The sequence below is a fragment of the Mustela lutreola genome, chromosome 10, assembly GCF_030435805.1.
Source record: "Mustela lutreola isolate mMusLut2 chromosome 10, mMusLut2.pri, whole genome shotgun sequence".
Lineage (NCBI taxonomy): Eukaryota > Metazoa > Chordata > Mammalia > Carnivora > Mustelidae > Mustela > Mustela lutreola.
Window position 1 is genome coordinate 36,333,835 of NC_081299.1, and position 6,000 is coordinate 36,339,834.

The following is a 6,000-nucleotide window of genomic DNA, read 5'->3' on the forward strand; positions in this document are numbered from 1 at the left end:
GGCGCACAGACCCCCGCAGAGGTGCCCCCTCCTCTCCCGTACCCCGGCCAACAGAGTCCGGCTATTTCCCCGGCCGCTTCGCCGCCTGCCCCGCGCTCGGGCCGCCCCGCCCGCCGCGCCTCCCCGGGCGCCGGCATTAAAGCGCATATGCAAGCCATGAATTATCAACTGAAAGGAGTCAATTACCGGCTCTAAAAACGAGTGTCTGCGCCCGGAGCGCCCGGGGCCATCCGCCTATTTACGGAGCGATTTCCCCCGCCCGGCCTCGGGAGGGATAGACAGGGAGAGATGGAGCCAGAAACCGGCAGGGAGAGAGCCACGGGGAGAGAGACTGGGAGAAGGCGAGAGCCAGAGACCCGCAGAGACAGGGAGAGATAGGAACTGGGAGGGGAAGGCGAGGCAGAGGTCTGAAGAAACACGCAGAGACTCAGACAAGGCAAAGGTAGCTTGGGTCCCTCTTCTACCGAGAGTCAGAGGTGAGGGGAGGTTGGGGGGGGGGTGGTCACGGCAAGACCTCAAAGGCTGTTTCCACTCCCCCAGTCTGTGTGGGGACCGTATCCCTCCAGGGCTGGGGAGACTGCACTGCTGGCTGCAACCCCGGGGGAAAGGTGGGGAGCATAATTTTGGCAGGAAACTGGGGAGCAGGCTGTGGCATTGTCCGAGTGGAGGTGAGCCGGCCAGCGCGATCAGGAGAAGAGGGGGGACAGGTGAGGAACGGGCACGGGCACGACGTGAGTGAGGATAGAGTCCGACTTGGGGGTGTCTGCAGAGTCGCAGCATGGAGAGACGGTGGTGAAACCAGTTCGGTGTGACCTGGAAGTCCTGTTGACCCTGCTGGACTCCTGTTCACTTTGACCCCTGTGCCTGCCTCAGTCCCACGCACACCCCGTGCTATTATTCCATGATCAAGGTCTTTCTTCCCCACCTGACCCTGAGTGCGGCAAGGGCAGGGCCTTGCCCACTGGGCCCTCTGCAGGGAGCTACAGGGAGCTACCTAAGTTATTTGCTGAATGAGTGAATGCGGGAGTGAGGGGAGCTGGGGACCATGGGTTGAACTGAGGCTGTGATCAAGGCTCAGAGTTTGGAGGGCAAGACTGAGTGTAAAGCACTCTCTGCAGATCACGTGGAAAACTCCCAGCTACCCCAGTGCTGGGGTGAGTCCAGCCCTTGCCATGCAGGGGGAGGAGGACACAAAGGCTAGTGGTGGGTGGGATGGGGGGAACTGAGGCCTAGCTTCCCAGCACTAGCAGGTTGCTGCCAGAGCTCCCAGGGCTCTACTTCCAGGTCCCTGGAATCATAGGCCTCTCCTGGAAGGGGTGGGGACAGGGAACCCCCAGGAACTCTGAAGAAGGAGCAGGGTCTAAACTGGGCCAGAGGGAAGAGTCTGAGCTGGGGGTATCAAATAAAGCCTTTCCTTTCTAGCTGTGTGACCTGGGACAAGCCCCTTGACTTCTGAGCTTCAAGGTCCTTAATCTAGAACATGGGGATAGTGCTACCCACTTTCTAAGAACATTCTCACAGGTGCACAGCACTTTCCCAGAAGGGAAAGTAAAGAATCAGAGCAGCTACTATTTATTGAGGCTTACAAGGTTCCAAGGGCTGTGCTCTGTGGATTCTCCCTGTCTTCTTCCCAACCACTTTCACTTTGCAGGAAGGGAAATAGGAAGAGAGGCTGGGATTGGGAAGCGAGAACCTCAAGGGTCGAAGCCAGGTCTGACTCAGGAGCTTTCTTAACCAGTATGCTGTAGGACCTCCCAGACGAGGCCCAGTGTGTCCCCTACCCTGTTCTCTCAGCCCTTCCAGTCTAAATGAGCCCAGGTCTACTGAAGGGATGGTGGCATGGTGGGCAGAGGAACTCAGGTCCAGCAGAGGCAGCCCGTGGCTTCCTGTGCTCTGCATGGCATGGGCTGGGTGTGTGGCCTGACAAGGCTGCAGTCCTGCCGTGCCATTAGTGGGCAGTTAGCGGGGGGTGTCTACAGGCGCCAATGCCGGGGTTCCCGCGACTGCTCGCCTATTAGTGGCTGGTGGCTTCACAATGATTTATTGGGGCTTCTTCATTTCCCCTTGGTCTGCTATAAACATATTTATACCACCAGAGTGACCGATAAATTTCCCTTATGAATCCCGTTATCTCCCCCCATTAACCATCCGTCACCTTTTATGTGGCCACAGTGGGCTGGGCCAGGGCAAGGGGGCTGGGTGGGAGGCCCGAGGCCAGCGCAGCCCACGGGCCCAGTGAACTCTTCACCTCCCCCACTGCTCCCCAGTGGGAGCAGTGGCTGCTGCTGCCTGGAGCTGCCTCTAGGATGAGGATCTGGGCCTTGGAACGGACTGGACAAGCTTTTTGAAATGTGGCTTCCCCTGGTTCTCGGAATAGGGAAGTGCCTCTCGGGGCTCACCTGCCTCTCCCAACGTAGGCGTGGGTCTGTCTCTTCTCAGTGAGCAAGAGTCTTTTTTTTTTTTTAATATTTTATTTATTTATTTGACAGAGAGGTCACAAGTAGGCAGAGAGGCAGGCAGAGAGAGAGGGGGAAACAGGCTCCCCATTGAGCAGAGAGTCCAATGTGGGGCTGGATCCCAGGCCCCCGAGATCAGACCTGAGTCAAAGGCAGAGACTCAACCCACTGAGCCACCCAGGTGCCCCAGCAAGAATCTTTTGAAGCAGTTGCCACCTCTTCTTCCTCTTCCTACCCTGAACTCACACCCTCAACCCTGCAAGTGCAGCAGATAGCTAGGAAATAGATGTGGCACCAGGGCCAGCTGCCAGAGCCTTGGTCTTGGCTGAGCCCCTCCTCTATGTGTGGCACTTTACATCCATGATTTCATGCGATTCTCACTTGGATGGCTATGGAGTCCTGGAGCCAGACCTTTACAGTTCCATTTGCCAGATGAAGAAATAAGGCTCAGAAACATTAAACGAAGAGCCCAAGGTCACCTAGCCAAGGGGCAGAGCTGTGATGTGGGCCTTTTTGGCCCTAAAGCTTGTGGTTTCAATTCCTCCACTCTATCTGCCACCTCTTCAGATGCCTGGGCTAGGAGGGTTAATCCAAGAAAATTTTCAGGGAGGGCAACAGAGCAGAGGAAGAAGGAGAAGAGAGGGGAGGGATGGGGCCTCAGTGGAAGGCAGGCAGGGAGAAGGGGGCAGGGCTGTGGACTGGAAAGTGACCTTGGGCGCCTGTTCATAGTCAAGCTGCTGGGAGTGGGGACAAGGTGTCTCAGAGGCCTAAGCTGCCTGTTCTGTCCACATTTGGCAGGACCCATGGTCTGGGCTAGTAGCCCAGGACCTGGCTCAGATCTTCTGGAAGCTTATGACTGGGGCAACACTCCACCTTCTCTAGTCTTCAGTCTCCTGTCTGGGCATGGAGGGTTCTGCCCTTTGAGAACCTGATATATCAGCTTCCCTGGGAGATGGCTCTGTGTGTGTGTGTGTGTGTGTGTGTGTGTGTGTGTGTGTGTGTGTGTGCCGGGGAGTCCTGTTTCTTCCACCTTCACCCACAAAGTCAGCCAGAACTGCTGAGAGCTCCTGGGGAGTTAAGATGACCCACATTCTCCAATGGAGAAGAATCTCAAGACTCAGGTGGGCCAGAGTCTACCCTGAGAACTGACCCAAGGAGAACTGGCACAGGTAGGTGTTAGTAACCCCATTTTATAGATGGGGAAACTTAGACCCAGAGGAGGAAGGAATGTGAGCTGAGAACAGAACGCTGGGTTAAGACATGGTGACTAGGAGGGGACTCAGTAGCATTAGGGCCAAGGGGTAGCAGAATGGGGCTGAAGAGGGGTGGGTGGAGTATGGCCTGCTGGGTCTGGGATGGCCACAAGTCAGGGTGGAGGCTTAGTTCTCTCAAGGACATCTAATTACTCTTGTCTTCAGTAACATCCTGGGTGGTCTAGGGATGGCCAGAGGAGGGGGGACTATGGGCTTAGCACCCCAAGGAAACAGATTCTCTTCTGACTGCAAGAGGATGTGGGGAGGTCATTCTGGCCATTCGCCAGGGTGCAGAGGGAAGAGGTAGATCTAGTCTACCTACTTCTTGGCTCTGCACACACCAGCACCTTCCAGGATATAGCCCTACTGGGAGGCAGGACATGTGCCATGTAACCAGAAGCACATTCTGGCCATTTCTGAGCATCATCTCTTAGACAATCTCTGGCTCAGATTCCAGACTCCCTGTGACCACATGCCAAAGGGAGGCCCCGCCCCTTCCCTCCCCTCAGACCAGAGCTCCTGAAGGGGGCGCCAGGACAAGCAGGCCCCACAGCCAGACTCAGGTCACCTCCCGCCCAGTGGTTCTCAGCCTTCATCTGTCTACCTGCTCTTCTCCCCCTCCTCCCATATGCCCTCTGTATCCTACCAACAGTCTGTCTGTCTGTGGGTCTTTCTTTCTCTGGGCGGGCAGCCCAATCTCCCACGTCCTCTCTTCTCCACAAGGTTGGCAGGAGGGGGTGGGCGCGGGTAGGGCTGGGAGTGAGTGTGTGAGAGAGCCAGCCAGCGCCAGAGCTCCCTCCCTCTCCCTCTCCACCCTCTCCTGCTCCTTCTGCCACACGCGCGCGCACACACACACTCTCTCTCAGTCATTTTCAATGTCATAAATTTCCCCGTCTCTCTCCTCTACTCGGCTATTACCTGCGCCTCCGTCACCGGGCCGTGCGCTCGCTCCCAGATGGGCTAGGCCATCTCCGCTCCGCAAATGACTCAGGGAGAGAGAGGCAGGGAAGGAGGGAGAGGAAGGAGCAGGGAGAGACATGAAGAGAGATTGAGAGAGACCGAGAGAGAAGGCAGCAAGTGGAAGACCCGAAGATGGAAGCCGAGAGGAAGCGAGTAGCAGCCCCCTCTTCCCACTTCCTCCAAATACAAAAGCCCCTGCCAACGAGATGCCTGCCTGCCAGGAGCCCAGGGTGCCTGGACAGGAGAGGCCGGTGCTGAGTTTGGGGGTGGAGTCGGGTCACCCAGCTCTGCCCACCACCTGGTGGGACTTACTGCAAGTCCTTCCCCTCCACACACTCCCCACAGGCCTCTCAGAGTGCCAGCATTGTGCTGGTGGTGAACTAGACACCTAGGATTCCTTCTTCAGTGGCACACGGCCAAGGGGACAGACAGACAGACAGGCAGGTGAGCTCCCTGCCTTACAGTGCACTAGACCTTAAAGGACACATTAGCAGGAGAGGGGGGGCGGTGTTAAGAGTTCCCACAACTCCCTCAAGAATCTGAGTGGGGGTTGGGGGGAGAGGGAGGCTGTCTCTAGGACCTGGCTTCTTGCCACCAGTGTGAAGCCCCCTCCTCCACTCGTGGCTTCATAAGAGCTCTTAGCTATCTCAGGACTGGTTCTTGGGGTGAGAATAAACCTGGGCAGACTCAGGCAGTCTGGGGGAGCAGGCATGTCCAGGAGACCCCACAGGTTGGAGAGTGAGGCAGAGAAAGGGTCCAGGTAGGGCTGGTGTGGCAGGACTGGGGAGACTGTGGACAGGGAACACAAGGGACCCAGACGCTGCCAGAAGGGACTCTGTGAAGCACTAGTTGGTGCTCCTGCTGTTGCTTCTTGTAATGATGGTTTGTGTGGGAGCTGCTGGTGGTGGAGGGATGCGGACCCCAGGCCCAGGGCTGCTACCAGAACACCTCCCACCCCGGAGGTTTTCCTGCTTGGACTCTTAACACCTCTAATTTCTTTTCTTTTTTTTCTTTTTTAAAAAATATTATTTATTTATTTGAGAGAGAGAGGAGCAGGAGAGGAATCATGACCTGAGCTGAAGGCAGACCCTAAACCAACTGAGCCACACAGGTACCCCTCTAATTTCTTTTAAAAATGATGGCATGACCATGTCACTCTCTTGGACAAACCCTCTGATGGCTCTACACCCACTGGCAGAAAAACCTAGACTCCTCCCTCAGCCTGGTTTCAGAGGCTCAGTCTGTCCTGGGGCTGCCCCCTCCCGCTGCTCCCCTGACCTCGCCCTCCTGCCCTCCTGACAGGGTCCAGACTGCACACTCACTGTTGTGCT